This window comes from Chiloscyllium plagiosum, chromosome 10, assembly GCF_004010195.1.
Source record: "Chiloscyllium plagiosum isolate BGI_BamShark_2017 chromosome 10, ASM401019v2, whole genome shotgun sequence".
NCBI classification, from domain to species: domain Eukaryota; kingdom Metazoa; phylum Chordata; class Chondrichthyes; order Orectolobiformes; family Hemiscylliidae; genus Chiloscyllium; species Chiloscyllium plagiosum.
Genome location: NC_057719.1, coordinates 77627095 through 77643075, shown reverse-complemented (window position 1 = coordinate 77643075; position 15981 = coordinate 77627095). Strand labels below are relative to the sequence as shown.

The following is a 15981-nucleotide window of genomic DNA, read 5'->3' as shown; positions in this document are numbered from 1 at the left end:
CTGAGTTAAGTGGCTTTAGCTTTGACTCTAGACCTTCAGTTTTGTCATTGCATTGAACATTCAGGTTAATTTGTTCTCTTGTATCGAGTATTATTACATCACAGAGTCTCAAATTTATCTTCAGGGATTTCACTGTTGGATTGCCATCTGGTGTAACTTTACACAGTTCTGCAAAGCTCATAATGTTGCTAGAAACATCAGTGTCTTTCTCACATTTCATATTGTTGTAGGGGCTCTTGTGGTGCATGGAAGTGTACCTACCTCTGGGTCAGGAGACCCAGCTTCAAGTCCCACCTGCTCCAGAGGTGTGTCATAACATCGTTGAACAATATGAATGCAAGACATCTTCAATTGATGCTTTGATTCATCTAAATACCATTGGAATAGGTATAAACCATTATCCACTGTCAGATTTAACATGGTCAACTTACTTGAAAGCAAGCATTGAATTGCCCAAATCTCCTTCTGTCACCTTTCTAGCACCCACACTTGATTTGACAGAATCAGTATCAAGCATCTCTTGTAGCAATCATCTCTTTGGCTTGTTTGTCTGCTTCAAAGCTAAACGTGTGCTTGTAAGGTCGTTTAGCTTGGTGGATAAGAGCGTTTTTCCCATGCTGAGATGCATTCTGTTATTTTAGGTAATGACCTGCACAGTAGTTTCCACTTGTCCTTGGGCTTGATCTTTCTACTGGGCTGCTTCTCCATCTCACCTATTCTCCAATGTATATGCTATAGCTGTTGAGTTACAAGCTCAGAGCTTCTGCATATGTTGTAACTTCATGAGTCAAATTTTCTTCCCTTGGCAGTTGTGCAGTCTTAGTCGGATCTCTGATGCTTTTGATCATTTTATCTTTAATGAAAGCTTTTATCAGGGGCCTGAATTGACAGGATTCTGAGAGCATGGATTGATTTTTACCCTGATCCCTAATATTATATATATAGAACTGAATCTTTTTTTTTTGGCAATGTGCAAGTTGCACTAGCTTATTGGACACTTATTTGCTGCAAGGCTTAATAAGTTTACTCACCATATTTTACCAAACTTGCCTCATTAAAAACCTACCCCACTCCTGTGGCATCTCCCATATCCAAGTCCCACCCCATCTGACCATTTACCATTTCTGGGACAATTCACCACTTCCAAGATATCCTAGAATTAACTGGCATCCTTTGGACTCATGCCATCTTTAAAAACCAGTTGTGTACCTGTAGTTCCTGATTATTGCTCCAAACAAGGTAGATAGGGTGTCACTTGGCATTTGTTTTGTGGACAGGAAACTGGAAGTCCTGGTGGACGGGGTGGTACAGAATGCCACTATCATTTCTCTGATATCTCACCCTCACAATATCACTGCTACTGTACAAACTCCCAGCAAGCACATGTTCTACCACTCTCACTGTCACCTGTAACAGCTGCCCTGACTCTGTGACACCCCACTTCAACAACCCGATACCACCAACACTACACTCACTTACTCAGGACACCTCCCCACATGCACCAAAATTAACAGCTGTACCACCCACTTTCATGTCTCTTCATACCAACCTCTTTCTCATTCTCTAAATAAAACTGCCCTAGCAAGGCAAAAAAGCATCAAGGTGGGTGGTGGGATGCCTGACATTCATTATCCCTTATGTAGAAAGCAGCCTGCCAAATGCCATTCTGAGCGACAGCCTGACTATGTCCAAGCCTCTAAAATGCCCTTGACTTACTGTGCCAAGGTCCTCCTGAACATAGGCTATTCTTCTTGACTTGACTGAATCCTGCTGACAACAGTGACAAACTTCCTGCCTTTATGGTCCTCATAAAATAAAATGGTAAGAAAGAAGTAATGCTAGTCTGGTAGTTCTGGCTGAGTAGGGAAATCACGTAAAAGCAAGGCAATGTAGGGGATTTGTAATCAGCCAGTCAGGTTCAGAGTGAGTGAGTGCCATGACATTGAACAAAGATGCAGCCTGGTCCAGTCCATGAGTTGGGTGTGTCTCCCTGAGCACACAATGTTCTTGTGGTAACATTATAATGATAGTTACCAATGTAACTACAATATTTTATTAATGCAGTAACACTCTGTAAATGGATTGGAGATGTGTCTTAAGAGTTCTTAGAAGTTTGCACATGTCAGATGCCAATGTCCGTGGATGTGGAGTATGTGTGGCTTGTGCCTGTGGAGTATGGCCTGAGATGATAGTGCCAGGTGTCCAGCATGGGGTCTTTTGAAGCAAGCAGAAAGCACAAGTCTGCAAATAACTCTTCTATATCATGATCTCTCAATGCCTGTTGTTTTCGGCATGTCTGGGAAGATAGGAATCTGAATATTAATGCAGTGAGTTGGGCTATTCTAAAGGTTTGTAACAAACAATCATTCCCTTAATTGGGAATTCATCATTTCCTGGTGAGAATCTTGTCACACTGCTTATGAAAAGCATGAATGATGTTGTGAGATACTTATGTTGTCAAGATTGACCTCTTGCACAATTCTGCTACAAATTTTACCATGGTCTGCGCTGTTTACATAGAGTCATAGTGTCATTGTCATACAGCATGAAAACAGACTGTTCGGTCCAACCAGTCCATGCTGAACATAATCCCAAACTCAACTAGTCCCACCTGCCCATATCCCTCCAAACCTTTCCTACTCATGTACTTATCCAAATGTCTTTTAAACATTGTAATTGTTCCCGCATCCACCACTTTCTCAGGCAGCTCATTCCATATGTGATCTACCTTTTGTGTAAAATATTTGTCCATTATGTCTTATTTAAATCTCTCTCCTCTCAACATAAAAATGTGCCCCCTAGTTTCGAACTTCCCCATCCTAGGGAAAAGACAACTACTGTTAACTCTATCAATATCCCTCATTATTTTATAAACTTCCACCAGGTACCCTATAAGATTCTGCCCACACTGTTCATAAGCTACATTCACCTTCAAGGCTTTCAAAGGTGCAGCCTATTTTTTTTCTGTTGTTCTTTGCTGAAATTTGGCATGGAAAACACTTAGTTACAGTCTCTCCCCGGCAATAAAACAACAGCTACTCATAGCTGCTCTGGTGTGTTTATCAAAGCTATTGCAATTTTATAAGTTTATCATTGTGAGTGGAAAAACTGCCAGGCAGTTCTGCTTGACACTACTTTCCATTTTAACCAGGACTGGGAAAGGAACATCTGCAACTGTTATGTCTTACCCAATGCTTTCAGCAGCAGCCTGTTTACTTGCTCCTTTCCTGTGGTTTTTAGCTGTTTTCATCAGATCTGAATATTCCCATAGTCCTCTTTTTAAAGCTGTATTTCTATTCACCTCTTCAGATGATCTCTTCAATCTCAAATCCACTCTGACACCATGTTACAAGTTCAGAGGACAGCAATTGCGCTTGTTTTGTTTCTTGGTTATAAGATGGCTGTCAGCAGGGGTCCCTCATGGCAAAGGTCACATAATTATGACAGGTTGGAAGGACATTTGTACATGATTGAACTTCAGCGCAAGGTGTTAAGTTTTCTTTCTGAGATTTACCTTACCTATTTTTATGCCTCTATCAAAAGCAATGGGCCAATTATTGTGTTTTTGTGTATAAAAGACCTTTGCCTACTGCTTTTCATTTTGTTTGTCAGTTAATTCATCAGTGAGTCAGCCAACACATCACTTATAACAAATTAACTGTCTGTAAGATCATGTAACCATAATCAGAAATGCTAGCTACCTACCATGTATTACTGTCATACAATTTTCATTTACTGTAATTTATTGCTTGCAAAAGAGTTGATAAGTTTTACCACTTTGAATTCTGAAAACCAACAAGCTACTGATACATCAATTTTCGGTACCACTTGATTATTCAAAGAGTGAAATATAGATTTCCAATCAACTGTCTTAAGTTTTTTTTAATTAATTGATTACATAATTAAAACAAAGAAGTAAAAATAAATACTTTCATGATATGATAGGAAAAATAGCTAGGTTCCTATTCCTTATCCATTTGTTCTTAGTGGAAAATGTGAGAGATTGGATTTGGCATGATTTGAAATGACAGCGATACCCTCAAGAGTCACAAGCCGCAAAATGCCCCAGGTTTTTTGACATTGTGGATGTAGTTTTTTCCTCTCTAACATACTTTTTAACTTCAACTGACACTTCCCATGTAGACCATGCTGTCAAGGACATTATCCTGTACGCAGGGAGTAATCTCCAAAGTGTGCTATCTGATCCTTATAAGCAAATACTAATACAGACATACTGCAACATCAGTCTGGAGTATCTCAGGATGTAGGTATCTGTAGTAGACTGCTCCAGAGGCTGCTTGCTCTTATTGCTCACTAAGCAGGGATCTTCAGCTCCCTGTGTAATCTGACATTTGATTGGACACTGATGACCTGACAATAAGAGACACCATAATCTCTGTGGGAGCATTAAAATCCATCCATTGTGTCAGACATTTGCATTTCAGGAAAGAAGTCCTCACTGTTTCTGTTTCAGTACAGGTTAACCCAGAATATAATGGGTCCTTGATCAAATGGACAAGGACCGAGGAGTGGCAGATGGAGTTTTATTTAGACAAATGTGATGTGTTGCATTTTGGTAAGGCAAATCAGGGCAGGACTTCTACTGTAAATGCTAGAGCCCTGGTTGGTTGGTTGGTGAGTTGCCATTGTCTTAACAGACCATAGGGGCTGCTCTCTTATTAGAGAGAAGTGACTGGTGGTGATTTAACCTGAGGGCCACCAGACCTCAGGTGAGGGAAGAAGTTGAGAAGGAGAGTCCTTCATGGTAACCTCAAACCAGTGATGAGAATTGAACCCATGCTGTTGGCATTACACTGTTCTGCAAACCAACAATCCAGCCAACTGAGCTAAACCAATAGGGTCCTGGAGAGAGTTGCTGTACAAAGAGACCGAGGGATGCAGGTGCATAGTTCCTTGAAGGTGGAGTCACAGTTAGACAGGGTGGTGAAAAAGGTATTTGGTAAGCTTGCCTTCAATATTCAGTGCATTAAGTACAGGAGTTACGGCTATATAACACAGTGTGGGCTACAGGGAGAGGCTGAATGTACGGGGTTTTGTTTTCCTGAAGCGTCGGAGGCTGACAGGTGGCCTTATAGAAGTTTATAAAATCATGACGGGTATGGATAGGATAAATAGCCAAGGCCTTTTCCCCTGGGTAGGGAAGTCCAAAATTAGAAGGCATAGCTTTAAGGTGACAGGAGAAAGAGACCTCCACTTTTTCCCGCAGAGGATGCTGCATGTATGGAATGAGCTGCCAGAGGCAGTGCCGAAGGCTGGTACAATTACATTTAAAAGGCATCCGGATGGGTATATGAATAGGAAGGGTCTAGAGAGTTATGGGCCAAATGCTGGCAAATGGGATTAGATCAGTTTAGGATATCTAGTTGGCATGGAGGAGTTAGACCGAAGGGTCTGTTTCTGTGCTGGACATCTCTCTGACTCTATGCTTCAGCTTCAAGAACAATCTCAAAGCAGGGTGAGGAAGGCATGGCCAGTAAGTTATGAAGATTATATGTCAGGCTCCTTCAAAGCTACAGCAAGTGATATTTGCAGCACCTTCCAGTGTATCATTCATTGTTGAATAAGGGAGGTAATTGAAGCTCTGAAATTAAAGACAGCTGAATACAATTCAGTCCTTAAGGATGCAGAGTCAGAGAACAATTTCTCAAAGATTGCTGGGTTCTCCATTGTACAGGTTATCCTACCAACTGTGTTCTGATTTTATGTCAACCCTGGGACGTATTTTAACTAGATCCCCAACGTTCAGTTAGTATACAATTATCCACAGTTTATCATGCTAGTCAATATCTGATAATATAGCATCAGCCTGCTGTTCCATCTGCATTTGACAACCAGTGATAGGCTACTAAGTACGTTCCTTAATGACATGACTCATGTTTCCAGTGCCCAAATCATGCAGAAGTGGGCAGAATAGGAAAGCCACGCACCCATAAGAAATGTGCTAAAACAGAATAATGGGACTGAAAAAATCCTTCCAGTGACTAAATTACTCTGGAGGAGTCCTATATACCCAATAGTGTGTGTTTCAAGCTGAGTGTGATCTGCTCTATGATGCACACCCTTGCCATTAAGAGACAGCAACTCCTGATATCAGGTATGTAGCAAACAACTAGGGAAGAGAAAAATGAAGAAGAGGAGAAGAAGGGAAGAGGCAACAAAAACAGCCCTTTATACCAGATGGTTAAACATGACTCATTTGGATGCAATCCCAGTAACACTTCCTCTGGAGCAATTAGAGATAGAGTAATAGAGAGTTATAGAGTCATAGAGTCCGACAGCACAGAGACAGGCCCTTTAGCCCAAACTGGTCCATGCTGACCAAAATGTCCATCCACACTAACCCCACTTCCCTGCACCTGGGCCATATACTTCTAAAACTCTCCTCTCCATGTACAGAGGATACTCGATTATTCGAACGACACGGACGGGGAGTATTCTGTTCGGATAATCGAATGTTCGGATAATTGAATGCCAGATAACATAGTTTAGCCAAGCAGTGGGGCCTTGTGATCTTGCTGGATAATCCAAAATTCAGACAATTGATGTTTGTATAATCGAGGTTCCTCTGTATTTGTCCAAATGCTTTTTAAATGTTGTTAAGGTACCTGCCTCAATGACTTCCACTGGCAGCTCATTTCACATGTGATATCACCCACTGTGTTAAAAAGTTGTCCCTCAACTTCCCTTTTATTCTTCCCCATAACCATAAAATGATGCCCTCTAGTCCTTGATTCCCCAACCCTGAGAAAAAGTCTGAGTGCATTCACCCTATCCATGTCTCTCATGATCTTATACATTTCTAGAAGGTATCCCCCCTCAGTCTCCTATGCTGTAAAGAAAAAAGTTCTAGCTTGTCCAACCCCTCTCTATAACTCAGACCATTGAGTCCTGGCAATATCCTTGTAAATTTCTTCTATATTCTTTCCAGTTTAAAAACATCCTTCTGATAGTAAGATGACAAAAACTGAACACAATACTCCAAGTGTAGCCTCATCAATGCCCTGTATAACTGCAACATAACTTCCCAACTTCTCTCCTCAATGCCCTGACTGTTGAAGGCCAATGTGCCAAAAGCCTTCTTCACTGCCCTATCTACCTGTGACTCCACTTTCAGAGAACTCCAAGGTCCCTCTGTTCCATTACACTCCTTAAGTAATGGTGGTAAGACCTGACCTTGGCACATCCCATAAATAAATTTTGAAAAAAGTAACATCAACCCAATTCTTCCTATGCTAGTCTAAAGGGCTATTCAATAAGATGAAGGATCTAGAGGATGGACCACAGATAAGTTTCAGCAGAAGAGGTATAGGGAACAAATGTAGTTTATTACATTAACACTTAGGGAGGTTAACTATTAGACAAGACATGTGCATTCATCTGGAAACTGTGGCAGAGTCCAACTGATTTTCTACCCAGAGGCTGTGTGACATTAGGAGACTGTGCAGAACTGAGCATACCTCAGACATGAACTCTTTCATGACCATGACCCAACACAACAAACATCATATTCAACAACAACCCCCTCCCTTTATTATTGAACTCCACAAGATCCTCTTGGCCACAAAGCATAAATAAAAGACAACACAAAATAAGCTTTCCAAAATGGATTAAAGAAAAGTTCAATGCATGCAACTAATCAACATATCACTCTTGTGCATTATTTAATTAAGGCCTGTCTTTCCTGCACCTTTACCTATCTCAACGCTGTTGCGCAATTGTTGTCCCATTGTCTGCAGTGTGTCTGGTGAAAAGCTGCTGAATTCCATTGGGGGAAGCAACATATCGCTCTGCAGTATGTTCATGAACAGCATTAGCCCTAGAATGTTTGATTTCAGACTGAATTATCTTGACATTGAGGGCAGCCATATGTATTGGCTGCTAGGCAACAGCTCACAATATGGAAGAAAAAATACTTCCATCCGAAGAGGAGCAAGCAACCAGGTTCTCCATGGAGTCACATTACTCCTCAATGTGGTACTTGAGCAACTTTGTAATCTGTTCCAAAAGGCCGTGTGGTCTTGCAAGAACCTTTGAGTATTGGTGTCCGCAGTCATGGCATTGGCAAATTGAGTTTACATAATAACAGTCTCTACCTCTATGGCAGCAAGTTGATGCAATAATGTAATAATGAAGTTGATTACCTAGTTCCTTGCTGGAAAGGATAATCTCCAAACTCTGTATGTACAACTGTGCCAATTTGGTGCTCGGCTCCTCCTTGATCCTTGAGTATAACAGGCATGGGTAGGCCTCTAAATTCACCAAACATTTCATTTTACTTGCTTTTCTGTACCCTGCTACATCAACATCTTATTCTGAGCCCTCTATAGCAGAATGTGTCTCCTCAGTGGAACTGGTGCTACCCTTTTGCCCTCCTCATGCTTTATATCCCAGCCTCAATATCCCAGTCACGGCCTCAGCTGTGACCACGCCAAGGATGGTAACACCATCTCTTCCATGGTTTTGAGGGCAGTGGGCACCATGTGTCCCCAGCCACTTATGATTTGCTGACTGTGGTTGTGCAAGACAGAGAGAGAGAAAAACTTGAGTCAATGAATGGTGCTAAGGGTTGGAGTATGACGAATGGCATAGTTGAATAGCTGGAAGTGTGTGTAAGGAAAGAGAGGGGTGTGTGACACTTGCAGCAGTATTAAATATACAAGGAACAGGAGAGCCTATACATATTATATATGAGTTGTGCTTAATCGATAATGTCAGTAGGTGAATGAACAGGACAGGTGGATGGAGCAGCATGTGGTGGTCGCAGATTAAATACACGTACTGACCTTGGTCATAAGTATGTAGCTATTAAGCTCCTTGTTGCACTGCATTCAGGGCATTGAGACTAGCCTGCTGTGAAGGTTGTTTGCTCCCACTTCTGTGTCTCTGTCCTGCAGGGCTTCTATTGTCTGCCAGTGGGTAAATGACCTCGCTCCTTTTGTCCACTACCTGCACCAAGGCCACCAATGTTGCGTCAGAGAACTTTGGAGAATGCTGTCTATTTTCATGTACTGTTTACACTACTCTTCCTGCTCAAGAACAGTTCTGGAACCCAGTTCCTGCAGCATCCACAAGGCACCATGCCTTTAACAAATGCAGATTGTCTTTAAATAGTGCAGGATACCTTTGAGTGTGCCAGCCTCATATAGACATGGACACCCTGCTGAGGCATGCACTCACTCAACAGCGTGTTTAGTGCTGGGCTACCTGCAAGCATCGTTCAAATTGGCAGACAGCACAATTTATCTGCATTGGAAGGAATGAACGTAGATTAATCACACTGGGCAATCCCCTTACTCAATTTTCTTCCCCATCACCTTTTATCTTGTGGGGTAAAATTTATCTGAATTTTTTTTTCCATGACTTGGCTAAAATGACATCTATGAATACTTCATGATATTTAACTCACATTTCATATTAAAAGTGTAGTGATGCCATTTTGATTGAAACATGAAATCATATTCTCCCTGTCTAAATATCATCACATTTCCCTCTCAACATTTTTAAATTAAAAATCAGGATTGCATTTATTCTTCAGTAATATATACAATATTGTCAAACCATATTTAGAAGACTAAAACATTTTAAAAAAAAGCAGCTGAGAGACTTGGAGTTCTTTCCGCCTACGCACCTTATGTCTCTTGAAATGAATCATCCCAGCACAGTATTATGCTGAGAACTGCTGTAAGTGGAGTGCTGCAGCCTTGTGGAAATATTACCAAGAAAGGGCCCATTCTGGCTCTTAAAAACCATCAAACATTATTTTCTCTGCTGGGTCACATTCACACTTTCCCTCCATTGATCTTAAATAGCATAATTGTTTTTAATTTGCATCTAGTACTGAAGAAAATTCATCATTCAATTTAATGTACGTGCATAATGTCTAATGCATTTATTCAAATTGCTATCTCACTTCTTGGTGATCCCCCCACATTAGCAAACTATAGTTTATTCTTCGTGTGTACAGTGCAAGTAAGATTTCTACAAGCTTCAGATCCAGCCAACCAACTGCACAAAATCACATGATAAATAAATGGGAGCTTGCTGTGCACCAATTAGCTGTCATCTTTCCAACATTATAATAGTTTCAAAAAATGCTTCATTAACTGTAAAGCACTTTAAAATATCCACTGGTGGCACAGATTAAATGCAGTTTATTTTCTCTTTCTTTAGTTAAAGGTCTAATGCTCACTACCTTTCTCTCCCCCATGGATCTATATTCCCTTCGATTTACTCCAATGCAATGCCCTCTATACTTTTCAGATCTTAATTTTGCACTCTGCATTTTGTTCCTCCCTTACCATTATCATCTTTATCTTCCCACACCACTGCCACCGTTCTCAATTACCTCCTTGGTTTTTTTTCCCTCCTTGTGAGGGTTGAACTTTGGTGCCCAATATCAATACGTGGACGTGCACCACAATAGGTAACAGAACCTATGCATAATGTATATTGTTTTGCAGTTTCTATAGGTATAGAAGAAAGAGTATCAAAAGATGGCATAATTCATATGGTGCACTACTTAAGATGGTAATGTAATAGGAAATCAAACAAAAAGAAAATGAACACTCCAAATTTTCAATCACTTTCTCGAATCTTGCATGCATTTATTCCTTTGAGGCACAAAACAGAAGTACATACTTAATTGACATGGGAAACAAAATATTTTATTAACGTGGATACATGAAATAACCTATTTTTTCATGAATTATTTATGCTTGTATTTACCAAGTCTTAAAAACATTCCTCCCTTGTTTCTACCATGGGCCACTTATCTCTTCATTTTATTTTGGCCAAAAGAACTAAATTCAAGAGGGGAGGTGAAAGCGACTGTTCTTGACATCAAGGCAGCAATTGTCTAAATGTGGCATCAGGGAGCCCTGGAAATATGAATGCTGATAACAATCAGAGAGAAAACTACCCTCTGGTTGGAGTCCTATCTAGTACAAAGAAGGATGGTTGCGATTGTCAGAGGTTAGTCATTTCAATCCCAGGACATCACTGCAAAGGCTCCTAAGGGTAATATAATTAACCCAACCATTTCTCTCCAGCTGGGTCATCAATTATCTACCCTCTCTCATAGGGTTCGAAGTGGGGAATGTGAAGTGGGCTTGTACTTGTAGTTATAACTTTAGTAGAGCTATTGTAGTGCAGTGGTAGTGGTAGTGGTAGTGTTACTACCTCTGGACCATAAGGCTTGAGTTCAAATCTAACCTGTTTCAGAGGTGTGTTAAAACACAGCTAAGCAGGTTGATTAAAAATATCTAGAGGTCGGGATACTTGATTCCCATTTGAAACTTTGCAGGTACTGAAGCAGTCTGTGTCTATCTGTGCTCAGATCCGGACAAAATTTAAATTCAGGCTAAGTGCAAGGTTATAACATCTATGCCACATAAATGCAGACCATGACCACTTCCAGCAACAGAGAATCTAAACATTTCCTCTTGTCATTCATTGGCATTTTCATCATTGAATCTCCACTATTATTGTCAAGGAACTGAACTGATCTGCCATATAAATACTGCAACAGTGACCCCAACAACTGATCAGAGACATGGAATTCTAACATCTGTAACCCATCTCCTGATTCCTTAAAGCCTTTCCAATATCTCCAAAATGCAAGCCAGTGATGTGGGGGAATAGACCCTCTTGCCTCTACGACTGCAGTCCTAACAACACTGGCTTGCATTTTAGCACCACTTGGGAGAAGGTTATCTGCTTCTTTGGCACTCCATCCCCCACTAATGCATAATGGCAGAAGTGCATACAATGTAAAAGACATATTGTAAGAAGTCACCAAATTTCCTTCAACAGCACCTTCCAAATCAGTGAGCTTCACTCTCAAGAAGACAAGAACATTAGACGCAAAGAAACATCACCACCTGCAAATTCTCCTCCAAACCACCCACCATCCTGACTTGGCATTATGTAGCCATTCCTTCTCACTGACTTCTTAGTGGGTCAAACTCCTCGAACTCCTTCCCCAACAGCACTGTGGATATACCTACACCACATGGCTAGCAGTGGCTCAAAAAGGTAGCTCACCATCACCCTGACAAAGGTGATTGAGGATGGGTAACAAATGCTGCCTTTGCCAGTGATGTCCACATCCCATGAAAGAATTTTTAAAAGAAATTCTCCAAGTCTTTTAACGTCATTTCCATTTCTTAGGAGAACTGGACAAGTACGTTCACAATTTTCACCTTTACTTACCTCAGCACTATTAGATGTTTCCAATCCATTTCTGAAGACTTATCAATTTGAAATATAGCCTGATTTCTCAAATTGGCACTTGATTAATTTTTAGCACATACAGCATCTCAGCTTTTGCTTGTGTCAAATTTGATTCTTGCAGTATTTTCCTTGCTATGGAACAATATATAGTACTCATTAGCACACTATGAACACACAAGCATAGGAGCAGAAACAGACCATTCAGACACTGGACAAAAGTGAGGACTGCAGATGCTGGAAATCAGAGTCTAGATTAGAATGGTGCTGGAAAAGCACAGCAGGTCAGGCAGCATCCGAGGAGCAAGAAAAGCGATGTTTCAGGCAAAGGCCCTTCATCAGGAATGAAGGGCTTTTGTCCGAAATGTCGATTTTCCTGCTCCTCGGATGCTGTCTGACCTGCTGTGCTTTTCCAGCACCACTCTAATCTACATTCAGACACTGGACCATTCAATAAGATCAGTGCTGATCTGTTTGTTTAGAATTCCATATTTCTACATACTGATGACAACCATTGATTTCCTTGATAATAAGAAACTCCGTCTGCACTAAAAATACTTAATGACCAATAGTCTAACAGCTTTGGACTTTGAAGTCCTATCAAAGCTTAGCCCTATTCAAACAAATAGCTTCAAACATTGCAAGTGGCTTAAAGTAACTTGCCAGTGATCGACCATAATGAGATTGGAGATTCATTTATATATCTGTATTTCAGCCAGTTTCTCAAATGGTAACATCAGGTGTACGAACATGCAAATGAAAGGATCTCCAGGTAGCAAATTTCTTAATTAGGTCCAAATTATTGCTTTTAATGAGGGCAAATTTCATTTCTGACTTTTGCCAGTAGCATATATTGACATCTTTATAAATATAGCAGATTTCAATTTCCATGTCTAGCTCTGGCATGAGACACCTTACTGCAAATTTATAAGGAGAAAGTGCATCCGCTGCACCCGATGTGGCCTCCTATACATTGGAGAGACAGGCCGCCTACTTGCGGAACGTTTCAGAGAACACCTCTGGGACACCCCCCGCCCTCTCTCCGGCCTATCACCCTCACCTTAACCTACTTCCACCTATCGCATTCCCAACGCCCCTCCCCCAAGTCCCTCTTCCCTACCTTTTATCTTAGCCTGCTTGGCACACCCTCCTCATTCCTGAAGAAGGGCTTATGCCCGAAACGTCGATTCTCCTTCTCCTTTGATGCTGCCTGACCTGCTGCGCTTTTCCAGCAACACATTTTTAAGTGCAAATTTATAAGTTGGAGTGATTGGAACAAGATTAGCCAGGTGGATCGCACAGAGTATGAGATTCCTGATTGGGACTGTTAGCCTGTGTCAATCAGGGAGCTCTGGCTGACAACTATAAACAGGAATCTGAGAGAGTCGCATCACTCTTGACATTGGCTCTGAGTTAGCTGGTCAGAGTCAGAATAAAGGGTAAATTGGTGACGAGATACTGACCTTTGTAGTTATTTCGTAAGTCAAGTGCTGAATTCACAATTTTATAAAAAGGGTTCTGTAAAGAGGCATTTCCTAATTTCAGTTCTAAATTTACCTTCTATTAGCTTAAATCAATGTCTTTTGGGTATACTCTTAGCATTTAGCTCAAAGTAATAATACTCCTGGTTTAATTATTCATCCCTATCTTGGAATCTCCAGCAAGATCACCCTTTAGGCAGGATGAAAAGTCAGGTTTCTCCAGTCTTTGTGCAGAACTCAGATCCTTTGCACTGGAAATGGATTTGTGGGTGTTTTCACCAGCATTTCAATGCCTTCCTTGTTTCTTGGCAACCAGAAATGTACAAAAATGCTGCGGTTAATAAGAGCTCTGCACAGTTGATCACAACTTCCTTGACCCGTATTCTATTGCTGTTGCAATGTAATTAACATTCTGTTGATTTTGACAATTAATGCTCTACATTGGGTGGAAACATTGAATATTGATGTGAGATTATTATCCCTCTTTCAGCTTCAACATTAACTATTCCAACACCAGTTGTTAAGTCCATGTTGCTTATTCTATTATTCTCATTTGTCTCTGTTAAATCTCATTTGCCATTGTTCTGTTTGCTTACACATCCGGTTCATTTAGTGATATATCAGCTACCATTACTGCCTATTCCAAGCATTTGAACATTTTATGTTGAGTTTCTGAATGCAGGTCCTTTATCTAAGTTAGAAACAGTAGGATTTCCAGTCCTAGTATCTGACTCAATACTTGACTCCACTTTTCATAACTGTCTAATCAATCCTTATTATTTTCTGCCACACAACCCAGTTATTATGTACCCAGGATTGACACCGAAACCCTAACACTTTGGTTTCATATTATAGCTACATATGAACAATGTTTTGAAAAAAAAAGATTCGAAGGAATTTGTTCTCTTGAGATTTGTTAGTGGATTGGTTTGTGGAATGAAGTCAGTTTGTTGGACTGAAAGGATATACTTACCATTAAATATTGAACTAGGTAGTTTCCTATTCTCTCACAAGAGGTGATTTAATGGAGATTGTTAAAATTGTGAAGAGCCTTGATTGAATAGGCATTGACAAAATGTTTCTATTTATCAAAAACCAGAGTCATATCAACACCAATAAATTCAACATGAAATTGAACAACTTCTTAAACAAAAGAATAGTTGGTGTATGGAGTTGAAACTTTATTGCTGGAACAGCACAGCAGGTCAGGCAGCATCCAGGGAACAGGAGATTCGACGTTTCGGGCACAGGCCCTTCTTCAGGATTCCTGAAGAAGGGCCTGTGCCCGAAACGTCGAATCTCCTGTTCCCTGGATGCTGCCTGACCTGCTGTGCTGTTCCAGCAATAAAGTTTCAACTTTGATCTCCAGCATCTGCAGACCTCACTTTCTCCTTGGTGTATGGATCACATTGAATAATACAGATGCTTTAAGGGGAAGCTGGATTAGATCATAAAGGAGAAAGGAACAGAATATATGCTGATGGGGTTAGATTAAGCAAGATTCTTGAGTAGCATATGTGCTGGCATAGATTCATTGGGCCGCATTGCCTTTTTCTGTGCAATAAATTCTGAGCAATTTAATTCTATGCAATATATTTTAATCTCTGAGATTAAATCTGGGTTTATTATTAAGCTAATAGGATGGAAGACTTTTCTGTTTAATGGCTGCAGGATCCCAAAGTCAAATACATTTTCAGCAGATTGTTGCAGATCCAGAAGCTTATTTAAAGCATAGTATTGAAACTAAATACAAGAGAAGTTAAACAGAAGTCTAGTATTGCAAACTGAAACACCATGCTGGCTCACTAGTTAAGGCATGCAATTGGAGACGGGTAAATTGAACTTTATCATGAATGCAGTTCACACATTACCTTACCTGAGAGTTTTCGCTTTTGGCAATGGGTTCAAAAGCAGAAAAGTGTTTCATTCACTCTGTTGAATAATAAACAACATGTAAAGTTCAAAAGCATCAACAGTAAGTGTGTAAATAGGTCTTCAATCTTGCTGATCGAGATCAGTAACAAATGGGTTTACATGAACTTCTTTTGTCCATTTTTTGAATGAAAGCATTGACCTATTGAAAGTTATCATGGTAAGAATTGAATGGTGTCCAATTCAGAGAATGATCCTACTATTATGCACACTGTGCGCAGCTAATGTCGCATTAGTGGCAGGATCATAGAAAGTTGTGTCCCTGGCCTCAGTTATTGATCACCAGGAAATTGTAGGTGTGGCACAGATCTAGACAAAA

At 40.5% G+C, this 15981-nt stretch overlaps 1 protein-coding gene across 3 annotated transcripts in view; it reads right to left on the bottom strand.

The window, feature by feature from the left end:
- The window catches only part of sipa1l1 (signal-induced proliferation-associated 1 like 1), a 433231-nt gene extending 417518 nt beyond the window's left edge, over nucleotides 1–15713 (bottom strand). For all 3 annotated transcript variants that reach the window (XM_043698149.1, XM_043698153.1, XM_043698152.1), the window contains exon 1: nucleotides 15607–15713. The gene's annotated coding sequence lies outside the window, so the exon portion shown is untranslated. The remainder of the gene's footprint in view (nucleotides 1–15606) is intronic.
- Nucleotides 15714–15981: the final 268 nt, after the last annotated feature.